Source organism: Muscardinus avellanarius, assembly GCF_963383645.1.
Source record: "Muscardinus avellanarius genome assembly, chromosome: 2".
NCBI lineage: Eukaryota > Metazoa > Chordata > Mammalia > Rodentia > Gliridae > Muscardinus > Muscardinus avellanarius.
In genome coordinates this window covers 74,144,862-74,164,612 of record NC_137787.1, presented here as the reverse complement: position 1 = coordinate 74,164,612, position 19,751 = coordinate 74,144,862, and positions in this window count along the sequence as shown.

Genomic DNA, 19,751 nt, shown 5'->3' with positions numbered 1-19,751 from the left:
ATAAATTTTAGCCATTAGAAGTGGAATGTTGAAATCGATGTGACCTGCTGTTCTTCTCCTGGTAGGCATACTTACATTGGAAGTGAAGTCAGAATGTCCTTTGTGAAATGTGTATTAGAACAAGGAGTATTAGATGAGTTGAATCTAAGAATTGTCTTTCCAGTGGGTTTCATTTTGGCCCAGGCTCTCGTGTGAATGAGTGCTGGGATGAGCACTGCCCAAGTGTGGCTCTCAGAAGCTCCTCTTTCTATTTGCATTTAATTGGCCAATTTCTCTTTTGATTGACATATTTAATAAAGCATGGTAACATAATTAATCAGATAGCAGCCATTCTTTTAGGCCTGGCGTCCATTTGTCTTTTAAGGTGACTTTGCATCTCTGTTCTCATCCATTAGACATTCAGAGTTTTACACTCAGAGGGCCATCTTATTTCTCTAGTTTTCAGATTTTTGTGGGAAGCCTGACTACTCATAAACAATGAGACTACATCTTATTAAAGAACGGTGTGTAGGTAGGTTTGTTTTTAGTGAGTAACCTGAGAACTAGTTACATCAGTTGCTTGAAAGACATACAGATGATACAGAGTGGGGGAAGGGAGAGATGGAAAAAGGTTATGAGTTGTTTACAACACAGAAAGTTTTTTAATGGATGTTACTACTCAGAAAAGTATTTCAGCAGTACACTGGCTTTCACACATTTTTTGCTGCATGCTCTAGCTTTAGGCCTCAGACCTCCCGTGCAGGCTGCACATATGTTCGACGGGGCTGTGCTGTTAAAGTTAGTGTCTAATGATGTGTGCTATTTGTCTGTGGTAATGGTCTAAGGGAAGCTGAAATGGGCTCAGGGTGTGATCCAGACAGCACTGCCATGCTTACTAAAAATGTGTTTTGGTTCTTTTTTCCTCATTTTATTGGAGAATGTTTTCTGAGACTTGTCTTCCTCTAAACTCCCATGTTTCTCAAATTCTGTTCCACTCCACTCTAAAAAAGCCAAGCTGACCCCGTTAGTTCAATTTCGTAGTAAACGCACACGAGTAAGCTTCCCATCAACAGTTGGTCTTTTGAGGAGTTCATAAAAATGGCGTTTGAGTCACTTAATCCAAATTGAGTCTGAGGAGGGAGAAAAAATGATGAGTTTTAAATTTACTTCAACTCTGTGTTTTTTTCTATGGATGATGGGGCACCTGAGAGAAATAATTTGGTATAATTAGTGATGGTGACAACATTTCCAAAAAGACTTCTTTTGTATGAAACTGTTACCATTGAGTAAATTCACAGATACGACTTTGAGATTTAATGTTTCTTCCATACAGAATTTGGGATATTTGCAAATAATTTCTGTTTTGAGTAGGACAATAACTTATGGTTATGAATAAGATAAAACAATGTAAAACTAATATAAAAAGAGTTATTAATAGTGATTTCTGTCAGGCATGGTGGTGCATGCTTGTATTCCCAGTACTTGAGAGGGTGAGACAAGAGGATTCCAGAATCAAGGACATTGTGCAATAACTTAGTGGGACCCTGTTTAAAAAATTATAAAAGGGATGTGGTGTAGCTCAGTGCTAGAGTACATCTAGGTTCAATATTGAGCACCATAAAAAAAGAAGCTATTTTTGAGTTTTGGGGTGGTAAGTGACCAAAGGATGATTTAAATTTTTTTAAAAAGAATACTGTATTGAAGCCAAGCATGGTGGTACATGCTTTGTAATTCTACTACTTGGGAAGCTGAGAAGGAGGATCACAGGTTTGAGGACAGTCTCTGCAAGTAGTGAGACTCTCATCAACCTAATGAGACCCTGTTTCAAAAAACAAAACAAAACAAAACAGGGCTGGGGGTGTAGCTCAGAGGAAGAATGCCCCTGAGTTCAACACTCGGCACCGCACACACAAAAGAAGACTGTATTGCACTTGAATCATATTTGTTATGCACCTGACCTTGGGAATATTTCAAAGAGGTGATGAGAGAAACAGAATATAGTATTTGAAACTCTAGACTCAGCAATAAGGCAGGAGAAAGGAGTCAAAGGAATACAAATAGGAAAAGAAGAACTGAAACTCTTTGTTTGCAGATGACATGATTCGTTATATAGAAGATTTAATAAAGTCACTGAGAAGACTTCCAGAAGTGATAGTTTCATCACAGTTGCAGAATACAAAAATCACTCTATAAAAATCATTAGCACTGCTTTTACCAATCACGGACCCACTAAAAAAGAAATACAGAAAATAATTCCATTCATAATAACCTTAAAAAGAGAAAATACTTAGGAATAAAATTAACCAAGGAGGTGAAAAATCTCTATAATGAAAAATTTAAATCATTAAAGAAAGTCAGGCATGGTGGCCCATACTCATAATCCCAGTACTTGGGAGGCTAAGACAGGAGGATCCCAGATTCTCAGCCAGCCTCAGCTACTTAGTGAGGCTCTTCACAACTTTGTGAGACCCTGTTTCAAAATAAATAATAAAAAATAGGGCGAAGGATGTAGTTCAGAGGTAGAATGCCTTTGAGTTAAATCCTCAATACCTCAAAAATTCATTAAAGAAAGAAATTGAAGAAAATTTTAGAAGATGGAAAGACCTCCCTTGCTCCTGGATAGGCAGAATAAATATAATCAGACTTGCCAAAAGCTATCTACACATTCAATGCAATTTCTATCAAAGTACCATTGTCATTTATCAGAGACCTAGAAAAATCACTTGTAAAATTCATATTAGAAAACAAAACACCAAGAATAGCAAAAGCAATTCTGACCAATAAGAACATCATAATACCTGCCTTCAAACTATACTACAAAGCAATAGTAATAAAAACAGCATGGCTTTGACACACAACAAACACAGAGACCAATGGGACAGAATAAAAGACTCAGAAACAAAGCTCCACACCTATAACCAGTTAGTCTTTAATAAAGGTACCAAAGATACACTGGAGAAAAGATAGCCTTTTCAACAAATGATTTTGGGAAAACTGGCTATCCATATGTAAAAAAATTGAACTAAACTCTAACTTCTCACCCTGTACAAAAAGTCAACCCAAGATGGTTCAAAGACATAGAAATTAGACCAGAAAGTTCGAAACTGTTAGAAGAGGTTGTAGGATCAACACTCCAATATATATGTATAAGTAGAAACTTCCTCAATAAGACTCTGAAAGTTCAGAAAATTAAAACAAAAATTAATTAATGGGATAGCATTAAGTTAAAAAATTTCTGCACAGAAAAGAAACCATCCTCTACAGAGAGAGCCTATAGAATGGGAGATCTTCACCACCTACCCATCTGACAACGGTCTAATATCTAGAATATATAAAGAGTTTAAAAAGTTAACACTAAAAATAGTCTAATTAAAAAAGGGCAAATGAAACTTTCAAAAGAAATAAAAATGGCCAAAAAGTATACAAAAAATGTTCATCATCATTAGCAATCAGAGATGCAAATCAAAACTACACTGAGATTCCATCTCATTCCAGTTAGGATGGCAATCATCATCAATACAAATAATAATAATAATGATAAATGCTGGTGAGGATGTGGGGAAACAGGAGCCCTATTATATTGCTGGTATGTTTGCAAAGTGGTATAGCCCCTTTGGAAATTGGTCTGGAGATTTCTCAGAATATTGGGAATGAAACTACCATATGACCCAGTGATAGTGCTCCTGGGCATCTTTCCAAAGGAAGTTAAATCAGAATATTATAATCATACTTGCATATCCATGATCATAGCAGCAAAATTTACAATAGCCAAATTATGGAACCAGCATAGGTATCCATCAACAGATGAATGGATCACAAAACTTTGTTATATACACATAAGGGAATTTTACTCAGCCATAAAGAAGAAAAAAATTACACCATCTGTAGGAAAATAGATGGAATTTGGGAATATTCTACTGAGTATAGCCAGTCCCAAAGAACAAGTAGATGTATGTTCTCTCTTATATGTGAAAGCTAGAGAGATATTTGAAAATAAGGGCAACATCAGATAGATGAGCAGAGACTCCAGGGGAGAGATTGAGGGTGATTAGGGAAGAGAGGGTGGGGGATGAAGTTTTAAAGAATGCAATTGTAGAAATAATGCTATGATGTATACAAAATTGTCAATTCTAATCCCAGAGACTTGTGGGGTGAGGGCGAGGGGGGACTCTTGTGGGGAGAGCAACAAGAGTTGTGTGTGCATATTGTTCTAACACTCTACCCCAATACAATGTAAAATTACAATGCACCCAATTAAAAAAATAAAAAAGAAGAATGTATTACACTAGGATCATATTTATTATGCACCTGACCTTGGGAATATTTCAGAGTTGATGAGAGAAACAAAATGTTATTCTCTGTGATTTGAAGGTAGGGAAATCTTTCCATAATGGGCAAGGAATCTCTTACTAAGGCAAGTTAGGGAAGGAAATGAGATTGTCAGATAGAGTAGGATAGAAGTAGGGGTGGGTCACAGGTGGTGTGAAGGCATTGGAGTAGTGAGTCATTGGATGAGGGGGGAAGAGGGCCATAGTTTTCCTTGAGGGGATGCGTAGCATCCCTAAGACAATTGAGAGAGTGTTTATTTATAAAAATGTTTGTATTCTTCTGGTTTGATGTGGCCTTATCCCCTAGTCTTGGTGATCTTCCCTGTGTCTATCTGTGCAGATGGGTGGAGAATTGGAGAGGGAGGGCAGATGAGGGGAGGGGCAGGGTGGAGCAACCTGCAGGCCATGTTAGGGTTAGAGAGGATTGTGTGAGTTTCTCGAGTCCAGCGGGAAGGCAGCTGGGCCTTAGACATCTTGTCAGAAGCCCACTGAAGATAGATTGCCACCAGGAAAATGCATCCTAGCAGAAGGAAGATGTGAAGGGATCTCCAGGGTGTGCAATGAAGGTGCATTGGAAGAACACAGGCTGGAGAGAGACTTTCCAGTTCATAGGACTATGCCTGCCCAGTGAAGGAGCCAGCATTGGAACGCCGACCACACAGTTCACCAAGACCTGGTTTGCCTAAGAAGGATAAGAGCTGTGATCAGATAAGAAAGAGCTTTGTGTCCTTTTCAACTCCTTCTTCCTTAGCATAATAAGCCAGGAGAAAGGGGCCTGGAAACGGGGCTGGGGAGCAAGAAGGAAAGACCAGATCCTTTTTGGTCTTATTCTAAGTGTTTTAACAGCATTGCAGGGGAGGAGGTGGAATAAGCTCTTATGTCAAAAGTTTCAAACTGTACTTGTCTATTTTATATCTGAAAAATAACCTAGAGAGCTCTGAAATCTTTCCAAGATAACACTAAGGTATGGGAAAGGGAGATGGCGCAAGGACAGCTGAATGCAGTGACGGGGGAAATATGTTTCCTATGGCTGTATCCTAGGTGCATCAGAAGGCTCTGTTAAACTTTACTGCCAAGGCCAGCTTTTAGTCAAGCAGGAATACCATTCTGTCACAGCCAGTGTGCTGACATGGGAGATCTCCTAGGTACTTTTTCTAAGGGTCCACAAAGAGGAGATGCTTTTACAGCCTGGGACAGGGTAGATGGTTTTTTCAACTCCTATTACTGGTGGCTTAGCCAAACAAATTTTGCCCTCTAGGAAAATTTTTTTTAAACTCTCCAAGTTGTGGTTGAATGATTATCTGTTTATATTTTGTATTTTAAAAAATTCCATGTAATTTATGTAGTTTTCATAATTATTAAATGACCACATAATATTCTATTAAGAAAATGTGTCACACCTCAAGTTTGGACATTTAGGTTTTTTTTTTTTTTTTTTTTTTTTTTGGTGGTACTGGAGTTTCTGGAAGCCCTTTTGCCTCCAGGCTACACTCCCAGATCCATTTTATATTTTTATTGGAAAGAGAGTCTCCTAAACCAGCGTGGCTGGCTTCGAACCTGCGCGATCCTCCTTGTCTCTGCCTCCCAAGAGCGGGGATTACAAGCGTGCGCCACCACGCCTGGCTGGACATTTAGGTATTTTAAAACTTACAAACATTGCTGTAGTTTTTGTGGATTTGAAATGAACATTTAAAATCCTTAAAGAATCTTATATATATCTACAATATATAACTTTAAAATATTTTAAAATTGGAATTTGCTGCCCCAGACTTTCCTGCACACTCTTATCTGAATCTGCTATCTATCTATCTATCTATCTATCTATCTATCTATCTATATTGTTTTCAAAACTTCCTTTTTGGGGGATACTGGGGATTGAATCCAGGGACATTCCACCACTGAGCCCAACCCTCAGACCTATTTCATTTTATTCTTTAATTTTGAAAGAGGTCTCACCAAGTTACAGAGCACCTTACTAAACTGCCGAGGCTGGCTGTGAACTTGCGATTTCCCTGTCTCAGCCTCCCAAGTCCTGGGATCATAAGTGTGTGCCACCATGTTGGCATGTTCAAAACTTTTAATGGTTCAGCGTCTCTTAGTTTGCATGGGTTATAGATCTTATTGTTCTTCCAAAAGTTTCTTTAGCTGTTGTACTTACCACTTTCTCACATGAAATCCACGTTCCAGCAGGGCTGTTCTGCTCACTATATCCAAAAGACACTGCTTCAGCATCTTGGCTCACACCATCTCTTCTACATGGGATGCTCTCTCTTCACTTTTAGGTCTAGTGAAATTATATCCTCTTAGAGCATGGCTGAAAGTTTTATCCTTCTAAACTCTGAGTTTATATCTCTCGAATTATTTAGGAAGTCCATGCAAGGAGTAGAATGTTAGCCACTCAGATTGTGTGCATGTCTAGGAAATGAGGTCTTTAGCTTGCGATTGACATTCTTACGTGAACCTCAATCTTTGTGTGCAGGGTGGAGGGAAGTCTGCCTTGATTTCCTCTCAGATGTTCCAGACTGAATGGGACCTCGCTGGCACTGGCATTTAGTACAGTTTCAGCTCAGCTTGAAACAATGAACGTAGCATATCTGATCACAGGCAGTTGATCCCCGACATGTTTATTGATGGCACTATCAAGGAAAACAGCATACTGACATACAATACAAAGAAACTTGGCAGACTTTAGAGTGGCAATTTAGTTTTGGCATTTATATTGGTAAAAACAGATTACAAGGCTTAGTGTAGCTCAAACCTTATTTAAGCTTACAAAATGTCTGATTTGATCAGTTGGCATTCCACTGAGAGCAACACCTCTATCTCTAGGAATTCCTCTTATGCAGTCTGCACTGGTGAAGTGCCTGCGCTTTGCTTTGAGTGTGTTATATAATCCTTTTTTTTCTAGTTGACCCCATTTAAAAGATTCTACTGAGTCACTGTGCCCTTGTCAGTATGGTTTAAAAAAATCTTAAATGAACAGTGACACTTAGTGGCTAGAAATATTCATTACAGTGCTCTTCTGTAAGAATCTCTATTAACATGTCCCTTGTAATAAAGTAAATGATACCAAAATTTAGTCTTCTTGGCAAAGTAATATATACTATTTGAAGTGTTGTTGGTTTTGCAGCAGCTGTCACTCCATACCAATCCATTTAGTTAAAAAGCAAACAGGTGGCTCACACATATTGTTTTTACTACATAAATTTTAAAATTTTCTTCAATCTTACTGAAATAAATGGGGCATTTTTGCTGTTGATTTCAATTTACCAGAAGAATAGATAACAATACAGCAAAGATATTATTAAGAGTATTGCTCAAGGTGCTTGATTTGTTCTAAGCAGATACCCATTGACCTGAAGCGTGAACAAGTATCTTAAGTTAGGTAAGTGACTAACACTTAGACCTGTGAGACTGGTGGGGGAGGGGGAACCCAGACACACGATTAATGTGTCCTTAATTAACTGCTTTATTTTTGTCCTGTGGTGCACACAGAAGTTAAATTATAGTGAGGCTTTTAAATGTTTCGTATAAGATCAAGAGTTTATTCCTTTAAGGTTAACATTTCCCTCGATTTTATTATATTCATGACCTTTAAGGAAGGTCTTGGGACTATAATTAGTGTTTTATTTTCCTGCAAAAAGAAAGTGTGCTATTTTGCCTGAGGTTAATGTGTTTCAAAGTCTCTTGAGGTACTGTCATTGGAAAGCAATTTAGAATATTGTCTTCTGCCAGCTTCATGCAACAGAGAGATGAGTGGAAAATATCTGATTAGTGGGTGTGACAAAATATGGCAAGACAGTTATGGAAATAAATGTAAACCATGTTGTTCGACTTACATATTGGTTTTTTTAAGTACCAAAACAAATATAATGAAAAAAATTTTTGACAGAACTTAATTAGGGAGTGGGAAGGGGGAGGTGATCTAGTAGTCTTCTGGAAGTGTAAGGAGGAGTGTCTTTCAAGTAAATCCGGTATGCAAAAAGCTGACTTTACAAAACAGTCAAGTCAGAGAATGATTATGAGGTTTATAAAAAGCATTTGCGAGCGCTTCGCTGTAAGCCGTGTGTCTTCCAAAGTGTTCAAAACCACTGTTTCCCTCAGATACTTGCCCAGCTGAAGAAATCCAGTAATCAGTTAATTCTCCACCCACTGGTTATACCGAACTGTGTCCTTTCTCCACCACTCCCCTTACATTTGCGACCTCTCCTCTCCAGCATGGAATGCCCTCCAGCGTTCTAGGGCCCTGTGAATGTAGTTGTAACCCTGAGTGTACTGCATTGTAAGGGCGCGTAGTTGTGTGTCACTGACAGATGGCAAACTTCTTGAGGACTGTGGTTGTACATTTTATCCATTGTCTAGTACTAACACCATGCATAGTATGTAATAGATGCTTATTAAGTATCTGGTGTTTCTGGGCGCCGGAATATTGGACTAGAGCTAATGGAAAGAGGTATATAGTGATATTCTTCCTTGTCCCGGAGAGACAAGGGGACCCCCATTGGTGGGCTCTATTTTTATGCTTATCTAGGGGGTTGAGCTTCCAGGCCATGCATGTTTGTTTTTGCTATTGATAGTTTTGAGTTTGGGTTTGGAGAACAGCCATATTATATAAAGGAGAAAATTCTTATCCAGATAGTATGTATTGGAATTCAGTTTTAGAGGGTGTACAGCAGTTCCTTTAAGTAATGTTCCACTTAAAGCCAGGCATGGTGACATGAGCCTGTAAGCCCAGCTATTCTGGAGGCTGAGGCAGGAGAATCTCTTGGGCCCAGGAATTGGAAGCCACTCTGGATAACATAGCAAGATCCTGTCTTAAGAAAGAGAAAGAGAGGGCTGAGGATGTAACTTGGTAGAGCACTGGCCAAGCTTGCATAAGGCACTGAGTTGGATCCCTGGTACCAGGGGTAGAGAAGGAGAGAGAGCATTTTGTATTATTCATCCATAAAGAAAAATGAAATCCTGTTACTTCTGACTATATGAGTGGAACTGGAATTCATCATGTTAAGCAAGAAAAGCCAGACGGAGAAAGACAGGGGTTACGTGGTTTCCTCATATGTGAGGAAAATAAAATAAAGTCCACCTCTAAGTAAAGGAGTGATTACTAGGGACTGGGATGGGTGCAAGAGGGAGGGGGAGGGTAAAAGACAGGTGATAGAGAAGATTGACGCACAATGTATGCCCGTATGGAAATAACACGTGAATCCTGTTAATTTGTACAATAAATGTGTTAATAGTAATAATAATTCTCTATTTAGACTGTGGAGGAGAGTGCTTTCTCTCTTGGGAATGTACAAACCCAAGTGCTGTGATAAAGAGGATGCATTTCCAAGTAGGAGCTTACACCTATTTCCTCTATTGGGTCTGTGTTTAACCTTGGCCTTATTTCTTCTGTCAGTAGGCATTTCTTCTTTTACAAAATGGGAGAGTTGGGCTGGATGACCTCGAAGTTTCCTTCTGACCTTATATCCTATGCTTGCTGTGTTAGTCAGCTTTTCATTGCAGTGACCAAAGTACATGGTATAAACAACTTAGTGAAGGAAAGACTGACACTGGCTCCTGGTTGCAGGGGCTTCGGTGTGTGGCCCCCTGGCTCCATTGCTTTTGGCCGTGGGGGAGGTAGAACACTGTAGTGGAAGAGAGCTGTTCAGCTTAAGGCCGCCAGAATGCAGAGGCGGGGGAGCAGGGACACGATATAGTCCCTGAGGCATGTCTCCAGTGACGGCCAACATTGCCCCACCACCTACAGTTTCCACCACCTCCCTGTAGTTCATTCAAATTGCTAATCCACTAAGTAGATTGATCCATTGATGAGGTTACAGTCCTCATGATTCAGTTGTTTCCCCAAAGCCTCAATCCTGGACACTGCTGCTTTGGGGATCAAATCTTCAACACATGAGCCTTTGAGGGATACTCCAAAGCCAAAACATGATACATGCAGCTCGTAAGGATACAAGACAAAGGTTTTCAATTGGATTTTAGTAGCCTACATGGTCTAGACAGGGCTGACCCTCAGATGAAGCACAGGTCAGTAGGAATTGCCTAGCCATTCTGTCATTCTTTGATTTAATACAGATGTTCAGCAAATAGATTTTGTTGACTAATGATATTATTAATTCTATTTCCTTCTAGTTTTTTATTAAACAAAATAACATTTAAAAGCCTTTTAAAATTTGATTTTAGTTTAGATTTACATATCGTCAAAAGAAATAATGTAGGTTCTATGTACTCTTACCCACTGGTAACATTTGCAAAAACTATAATACAACATCACAATTCGGATATTGGACATTTAATCAAGACACAACCTTTTAATCATCACAAGGATCTCTTGTGTTGTCCCATTATACCCATACCCAGTTCCCTTCACCTCATACCCTTTCTTTAAGTCCCAATAACCTGGTATATTATTCCTCCTCCTCCTCCTCCTCCTCCTCCTCCTCCTCCTCCTCCTCCTCTTCCTCCTCCTCCTCCTCCTCTTCCTCCTCCTTTTTCTTCTTTTTCTTCAGTGGAGTCTCACTATGTTTTCTAGGCTGGTCTCTAAGCCACATGCCCAAACAGTCCTTCCTCCTCAGCCTCCCAAGTAGTTGGGACTATAGGTGGGCATAACCATGCCTGGCTTGTTCTCCATTTCTGTGCTTTTGCCATTTCAAGAATATTATATAAATGGGATGAGTGTGGGATCACACACCTGAATCCCAGTACTTGGGAGACTGAGATAAGAGGATCCAAGTTCACGTATGGCCTCAGAGAGACTTTCAGCAACCAAGTGAGACCCTGTTTAAAAACAAAACATAACAAAACAACATAAAAAATAGGAGGTAGAACACCCCTGGGTTCAGTCCACAGTACCACATGCACACAGAAAGAATGCTGTCTAAATGGGATCACATAGTATATAGCCTTTTGAGATTGAATTTCTTAATTCATCCTAATTTTCTGGAGATTATTACATCCAGATTGTTACACGTATCAGTAGTTCATTCCTTTTTATTGCTGGCTGTGTCTGTGGTCTGGACCGTGTTTAGATATCCATGAAAGGATATCTAAGTTTTTGGGTTTTGGCTATTGTAAATAAAGATGATGTATACATTTGTGTTCAAGTTTTTGTGGCCATATCTCTGGACTAAATATGCAGATGTGCAATTGCTATGTTAGATAGCAGGTGTATGTTTAGTTTTTTTTTTTTTTAAGGAAGTGCTAGGTTGTGTTCCAGAGTGCCCATATCATTTTTCTTTCCTACCAGCAGTGTGCAAGTGGTCTAATTTCTTTGCATCCTCATCAGCATTTGGTTTGGTTTTTGCCATTTTAAGTCATTTTTATAGCTGTGTAATGGTATCTTTTGGTTTTAGTTTGCTATTTTACAAATGGCTAATGTTTCTGAACTTCTTCATGTACCCTTTGCCACCTGTATATCCTCTTTGGTGAACCTTCTTTTTACACCTTTTGCCCTTTTTCTTTTTAAATTTTTTTATTAGTTCATTGTATTCATCCATCATAATGGGGTAAAAAACTGGGTAGACATACATGCACACATCACCCAGTTAGCCCCTACCCAGGCCCTACCCTACTCCCTCCCCATCCCTCCCTCCCGTGCTTGGCTTAGTGGTTGACTAAGTTGAATAAGTACATCCTGTGCTTTAGAGAGTTTCCTTCTTCTCCCTCCCATCCCCTCACTTAGGTTGTCTTGTTTGCTTCTCTATAGGATTTTCTTTTTCATTTATAGTTCCTCCTATGACCCATTTCTCCTTAGCTTTTGCATATTAGGGAAAGCATCTGATTTCTTATTTTTTTTGTGATGGACTAATCTCACTTTGCATAATGTCCTCCAGTTCCATCCATTTCCCTGTAAATGATGTAATTGTGTTTTTCTTTATGGCCGAGTAAAATTCCACTGTGTACATATCCCACAGTTTTGTAATCCATTCATCTGCTGATGGACATCTTGGCTGGTTCCATAGTTTGGCTATGGTGAATTGTGCAGCTATGAACATAGATACGCATGCATTAATTTGGTAGTGTGGTTTCCTATCTTTTGGGTAGATGCCCAGAAGTGGTATTGCTGAATCAAATGGTTAATTTGTTCCTATTCTTCTGAGGATTCTCCATACTGTTTTCCAAAGTGGTTGCACTAATTTGCAATTCCACCAACAATATTTTAGAGTTCCCACTTCTTCACATCCTCGCCAGTATTTGTTGTTGTTTGTGTTTTGAATGATTGCCATTCCCATTTTCTTTTTTAATACATTTAATACTTTTATTAGTGCATTGTATTTATACATCATAGTGAGATTCAAAGTAATGCAAGCATACACGCACACATCACGTGATGTGTTTTCCTCCAGATCCTGCTCCACTACCCCCTCCCTCTCTGTACATGTTTGTGAGATAGGTAGTGATATCTTTATATATGGGCATATCATTATTTAAACTGCTTCCTTTATCAGTTCTCTATTTTTTTAACCTCCTCATCTCTCTTCCCCAGTCCTTTCCCACAATTCTTCTGGTCTCTCTCCTCATTTATCTAAAGTCTCTTTGTGCCTTAATTTCTCTTTAGCTTCCAGATATGAGAGAATGCATATGACCCTTGCCTTTCTTCAACCAGCTGATCTAACTTAGTACAATGTTGTTTAGTTCCATTCATTTTCCTGCAAATCATATACTCTTGTTCTTCCTTGTGGCTGAGTAAAACTCCATTTTGTGTATATGCCACATTTTCTTTATCCATTCATCTGTTGACTGATATCAGAGTTGGCTCCATAACTTGACTATTTTATTTTTTAAACTGCCGAACCCATGGAAGCCAGAAAAAATGGCACAATATTTTTCCAGTGCTGAAAGAAAAGAGCTGTCAACTCAAAACCCAATGCCCAGTGAAATTATATTTCGGGAATTAAAGAGAAATCAGGACATTCTCAGGTGAAGGAAAACTAAGGAAATTTTCAAAAATAAATGGTGTTGTGAGTTCTTTCATATTACACTTACTTTTTATTTATCAAGTTTTCAGAGGGGATGTTGGAACCTCTAATACAATTGTGGACTTGCCTATATTTTTCAGCTTTGTTGTTTGGTTCATAAACATTTAGGGTTGCTATTATTGGTGAATTCGCTCTTTTTTATCATGTCTGTCTTCTAATCTCTTTCCCTTTTTCTGATAATTTTTCTTGTTTTTCTATTTTACAATATATTAATATAGGTATGCCTACATTCCTTTGATTAACATTTGAATGATATAATTTTCCCACGCATTTACTTTGAGTCTGTCTACACTGTTTTATTCAAAGTGGTTTTCAGCACACATAATTGGATCATGTTTTTAAATCCACTCAAATTTCCGTTTGTATATTTACCACTTATATTTGATATAATCATCAGTACATTAGGAAAATCTGCCATTTATTTATTTATTTATTTATTTATTTATTTATCTATGGTACTGGGAATTGAATTTAGCACTTCATGCTTATCTAGGCAAGCACTCCATCACTGAGCTACATCTCAGACCTCTTAAAATTTTTATCTTGAGAGAAGGTCTTACTAAGTTGCTCAGGCTGGTCTTGATATCCTCTTGCTTCAGCCTCCTGAGTGGCTGGAATTACTGGTATGTGTCCCTTTGCTTGGCTAGCATAGGTCTACTTTTGAAAAATTTCCTTAGTTTCCCTTCACCTGAGAATTTCTTGAATTCTCTTGAGTTACTGAGATATAATTTCACTGGGCATCGGGTTCTGAGTTGACCATTCTTTTCTGTCAACACTGGAAAAGTATTTTGCCACTTCTTTATGGCTTCTGTAGTTTTTGATGTAAAATCCACTGTTACTCAAACTGGTTTTCTCTATAGGTAAGGTGTTCTGGCTATTTAAAAAACTTTATTTTGCCTTTAGCTTTGAGAATTTTAATTATCATATGTCTTGGTATGCATTTCTTTGAGCTCATTTTATTTGTGGTTCACTCAGTTTCATGAATCTGTAGAGTTATGTCTTGCTAAATTTAGATACTGTTCAGTTATCAAATCTTAAAGTGCTTTTCATCTCTGTCTTTATTATCTCCTCCTTTTAGGATTTTAGTGACACAGTGTAAGATCTTTTGTTATACTCCCATAGATCTCTAAAACGTACATTTTCACTTTCCAGTTTACTTTCTCTATGTTGTTTAGATTGGGTAATTTGTAATGTTCTTATTCCAGTTCATCATTTGTTTTCTGTCTCCTCTACTCTACTGCAGAGCTTTTTCATTGAACTTTTCTATATTTCAGTTATTGTATTTTTTAATTCTGAAATTTCCATTTGGTTCTTATTTCCATCTTTTACTTATTTGCTGAGACATTATTATTTTTGCTAAGGGTTTTCTATTTTTCTCATTTGTTTCAAGCATGCTTATCTTTGCTTTTTGAAGCATGTTTGTAATGCCTGCTTAAAATTTTTTGTTGCAACTGGGAATGGTGGCACAGACTTGAAATCCCAGTACTTTGGAGGCTGATCCAGGAGGATAGCAGGTTTGCAACCAGCCTCAGCAACTTAATGAGGCCCTCCACAACTTAGACCCTGTTTCAAACTAAAAATAATAAAAAATAGAGCTGGGGGTTTAGTTCAGAGATAGAATGCTCCTGAGTTCAATCCCCATATACCACAAATATATATATATATTTATATATATATATATATATATATACAAAAATATATATATATATATACAAAAAAAAATATATATATATATATATGTGTGTGTGTGTGTGTGTGTGTGTGTGTGTGTGTGTGTATGTGTGTGTATGCCTTGGTATGCATTTCTTTGAACTCCTTTTATTTGTGGTTCACTCAGTTTCATGAATCTGTAGAATTATGTCTTGCTAAATTTAGATACTGTTCAGTTATCAAATCTTAAAGTGCTTTTCACTTATATATTTTATATAAATTGAACATATATATTTGTGGCATATGGGGTATGTATGTATATATATATGTATGTGTGTGTGTGTGTGTGTGTGTGTGTGTGTGTGTGTGTATAGGGTAATTCTAACATCTCTCATCTATTTTCTTTTTGCATCAGTTTGAGGCCTTTCTCAATAGGGATAGATTGGTATAATGGTGGGAAGAAGGAAAAGAAGAAAAAGAAAAGAAAAACAGATTTTGCCACTACTAAAAAACTAAATAAAAAAGAAAACCCTGAGTGCTGCTTGAATATTTGTTTATTCATTCAGCAAACATTTATAATTCAGCACTATGTGCCAGGGATGGTGATTGATGGTTGGAATACAAATACCAAAATAAGTTTTTTGCCTATTAGGAACTGAAAATCTAAGTCTAGTAGATCATTGCAATTTATTAATCTTATGATTAGGCACCAAAGGATTAGTAGAAATTCTCTAGGTTAACTTGAGGAAGATGGTTTAGGCAAAAGAAATGATTTGCTTAAAGGTAAAGAAGCGTGAAACTCTTGTGAGTTTAGGGGAATGTCAAACATTGATATAAAAAGAGTAAAGTTCATATGAATAAGTGATAAGAGATGAGTTTGAAAATACTGATTAGGACCAGATTGTGGAGGGCTTTAATATGTTATGTCATGCTGTGGAGGTTTTACACATTTCTCAGGCAATGGAGAATAATCTTTAAGCGATTGGGGTGAGCATTTTAAAATACTTCCTTTGCTTGTTTGTATCTATGACTATATGCATTTTTAAATATCCTTTTATTCTTTATAGCTGAATAGAATTCCATTGTGTGTATTTCCCATAACTTTGCAAACCATTCATCTGTTGATGGGGGCCTAGGTTGTTTCCAAATTTTGGCTATTACAAATTGTGCTGCCATGAACATAGGTATGCATATGTTGCTGTAGTTCTCTGTTTTCAACCCCTTTGGAAAAATACCCAGGACTGGTAAAGCTGGATCGTATGGTGGATCTATTCCCAGTTTTCTAAGGAATCTCCACATAGATCTCCATAGTGGCTGAACTAGTTTGCACTCCCACCAACAATGTAAAAGAGTTCCTCTTTTTTTTTTTTTTTTTTTTTTTGTGGGTCTGGGGATGGAACCCAGGGGCATTTGACCTCCGAGCTACACCCCCTTCCCTGTTTTTTATTCTTTATTTTGAAACCGGGTCTCACTGAGTTGCAGAGGGCCTCACTAAGTAGCTGAGGCTGTCCTCGAACCGCGATCCTCCAGGTCTCAGCCTCCCGAATGCTGGGATTACAAGCGTGCGCCACCACGCCCGGCTGAGTTCCTCTTTCCCCACATCCTTGCCAGCATTTATTATTGTTTGATTTCTTTATGCTTGCCAGTCTGACTGGGGTTAGATGGAATCTCAGTGTAGTTTTGACTTGCATCTCCCTGATGGCTAATGATGAAGAACATCTTTTCATGAATCTATTGGCCATTTGTATCTCCTCTTTTGTAAAGTGTCTATTCATTTCAGTTGTCCATTTCTTGATCACGTCATTTGTAAGAAGATGGAAAGGGCTGGAAAGCATTATGTTAAGTGAGATCAGCCAAACACGGAAAGAGAAGGGACATATATTTCCTCTAATATGCCCAAACGAGTGAGCATTGGGGATACCAGAGGGATTCCAGATAATGGAAGGGAAATCTCAGCAAAGTTTGAATGGAAAATTAAGAGAGGAAGGAGGCTGAACTTGATTGATGAGCGGCTATTTCCAAATAGGTGTAAAAGTACGAATATAGCAAGGTTAGCCTGGGTATTAAGTATCGGGAGGGGGGAAGGGAAATGAAGGGGGGGAGAGGGCACCAAATACAGATTAAATGTATAACATTTACTTTCAATAAAATAAATTAAAAAAATAAATATCCTTTTATGTGTGCTGGATGCGAGACTTGCCACTCTGCTTCCACCCGTCCTATCTTATCCTATACAATCATCTGTGGTTAGGAATGCGGGGGGGGGGGCGTTTGCTTAACTATCTAGAGTTACTAGATAGAAATGTGTGAATGCAGCAGACGCACAAGTGCAGCTCAGGATGAAGCTATTGTTTCAAATCTGTTCAACTTCCATCTTGACGAGTTGTGAGTGTGTGTGTTTTTAAATATAGTAGCGCCCAGTTAATCCCAATAGTTACCTCATAATCCCTCCACCCCCTCACAGTCATTTTAGCCTACCAAACAACACTGACTTTCCATAAAATCTAGAATCATATGCTGATGGAGATATATTAGTTGTTGGAAACAAAAAAAATCCATATTTTTTTTAACCAAGAAATGGGAATGTATGATTTTAGCTCATTATGTTAGATAAAATTTCTTTTATCATGCCAAGTGTTGCATTGATTTTTCATTGTCTCTTTTCTCATCATCTATACCTATGGTTACTGTTTCTTCTCATCTGCAGGTATATTCTATTAGTATTTGTAAACTCTTCCCCTTTTATATAATAGCATTTATTCAAACCTTATGGTATCTCTAATGTATTGGTATATTTTTAAAAATCCCATATACAATAACACTTTATTTTTATGCTGTCTAAATCTTTTATTTAAAGACATCTGGTATGTTTGGCTCAGCGGACAAAATATGACAGTGCTGAAAAGTAGTATTAGCAATTCTTATGACTTTCTACATATTTTAAGATGTTTATGGCAGAAATTATATACTGCGGTGGATAGAGTAGCAGAGTAAGAAAAAATTGATCACTGATAGCTATTGATTACTTGTTTGTGACCTTGAGAAACTAGCAATTTTTCTCATTCTAATTTTAAACAAGTATTATAACTATTGGCTGAAATATCTCTCTAATAGGAATGCTGATATTTTATTTTCTTCATATAGCATAATATATTTCTACTATTAATATTTTCAAAGTGATTTACTTGAAGTCAGTTTCTTGTGAAAATTAAAATGTATGCCCTCTCTATGACCAGTGGCAACTTTTAGTTTGAACATAGGAATTATAAATGAAATCATAATACTGAACTGAGCTTTCATTTACAAAAATTTCTTAGATATTAAATGTTTCAGATAATAAATTAAATTGGGATTAACCCAAGTTTGAAAAACTGTTCTAAATTTTCAATTATATTTTGCTTCTTAGTTTTTATTCAGAGATATTTATTGATTAAATACTATTTCTGTAATAAGACTATGATAATTAATGGCACTGTATGAGATGAATATAAGACCCAGTTTAGGTGTGCTGGTGCACGCTTGTAATCCCAGTACTCGGGAGGCTGAGTAGGAGGAGCGCAGGTTCACATCTAGCTTCAGCTACTTAGTGAGGCCCTCCACAACTTAGTGAGACCCTGTTTCAAAATAAAGAATGAAAATTAGGCTGGGGTTGTAGCTGAGAGATAGAATGCTTCTGGATTTAATCCCAGTAAAACACACACACACACACACACACACACACACACACATACACACACACACACACACACACACACACACACACACACAAAGACCCAGTTCATGGTTTGGAATTTAAGCTCATGTTTACTGTTCCCTGCTGGATGGGAAATGTGATCCTGGTTCAAAGGATCTGCATCTTGCTAACTTAGTGATTTACTCCACTTAAACTTGAAAATCTTCGTGTTACATTTGCCGAGGATGGGATGAAGAGACTGGGGCTCCCAAGCCAGATTCCCTCATATTTGAGTGTTTCTGCTAAGTTTCTGAATGTGTAGAATAATTAATTTTATTATGAATATTATGAATCACATGGGGAATTAGTTAAAAAGAGGAATTTACTATGCTATGCCTATAATTATCTTATATATTTACATCATCTTCTTTAAGCCGAAGATAAATATCCAGACAAACCAGGGAACTTAACAGGCCATGATCACTGGAAATGTTTTGTCTGGTGACTTGGCAGTGCGCTCTGCGTGCATTTGTGTTCAGACTGAAGTTATTTAAAAGTGGTGCATGCTTAGGAGAGGTGCAGGGAAGAGGAATGCCGGATTTTGTTCTTATTCACGATACACATGCCAGATATATTTTGCTTTCCTGAAAAAGTTGTACTATCTTTACTCCTTCTTTAAATCTGTTGCCTTTCTAAGCATGATACCAAAGGCAAATATCCTGAAGGAGAGAGTGATAGATTTACTACAAAAAATTGAAGGCTTCTGTCTGCCAAAATCCACTATAAACAAGATTGAAAGGCAGCTGACAACCGGGAACAATAGTGTAACACATATGGTGAACAAAGGGTGAAAAATCCTCCCTATAAGGGGCTCACGAAATATAGGAGAGCACATAGTACACACCAGGCCATCATTTCCTCTAGAGAGCTGGGCACTGGGATTATTTTACAGATAAAGAAATGGAGGCTTAGAGAGTTTTCGCAGTTAAAGATCAATGAAAGATTCAAACTCAGGTGGTCTGACCCCCACAGTCCTTGCTCTGAGCCTCTAAGCTACAAGGCTGTCATTCCCCAAAGGCGGAATGGTTTATACCAAAACACCAACAGTGAGTTTCTCTAGTTAGTGGGACTATGAGTAGATTT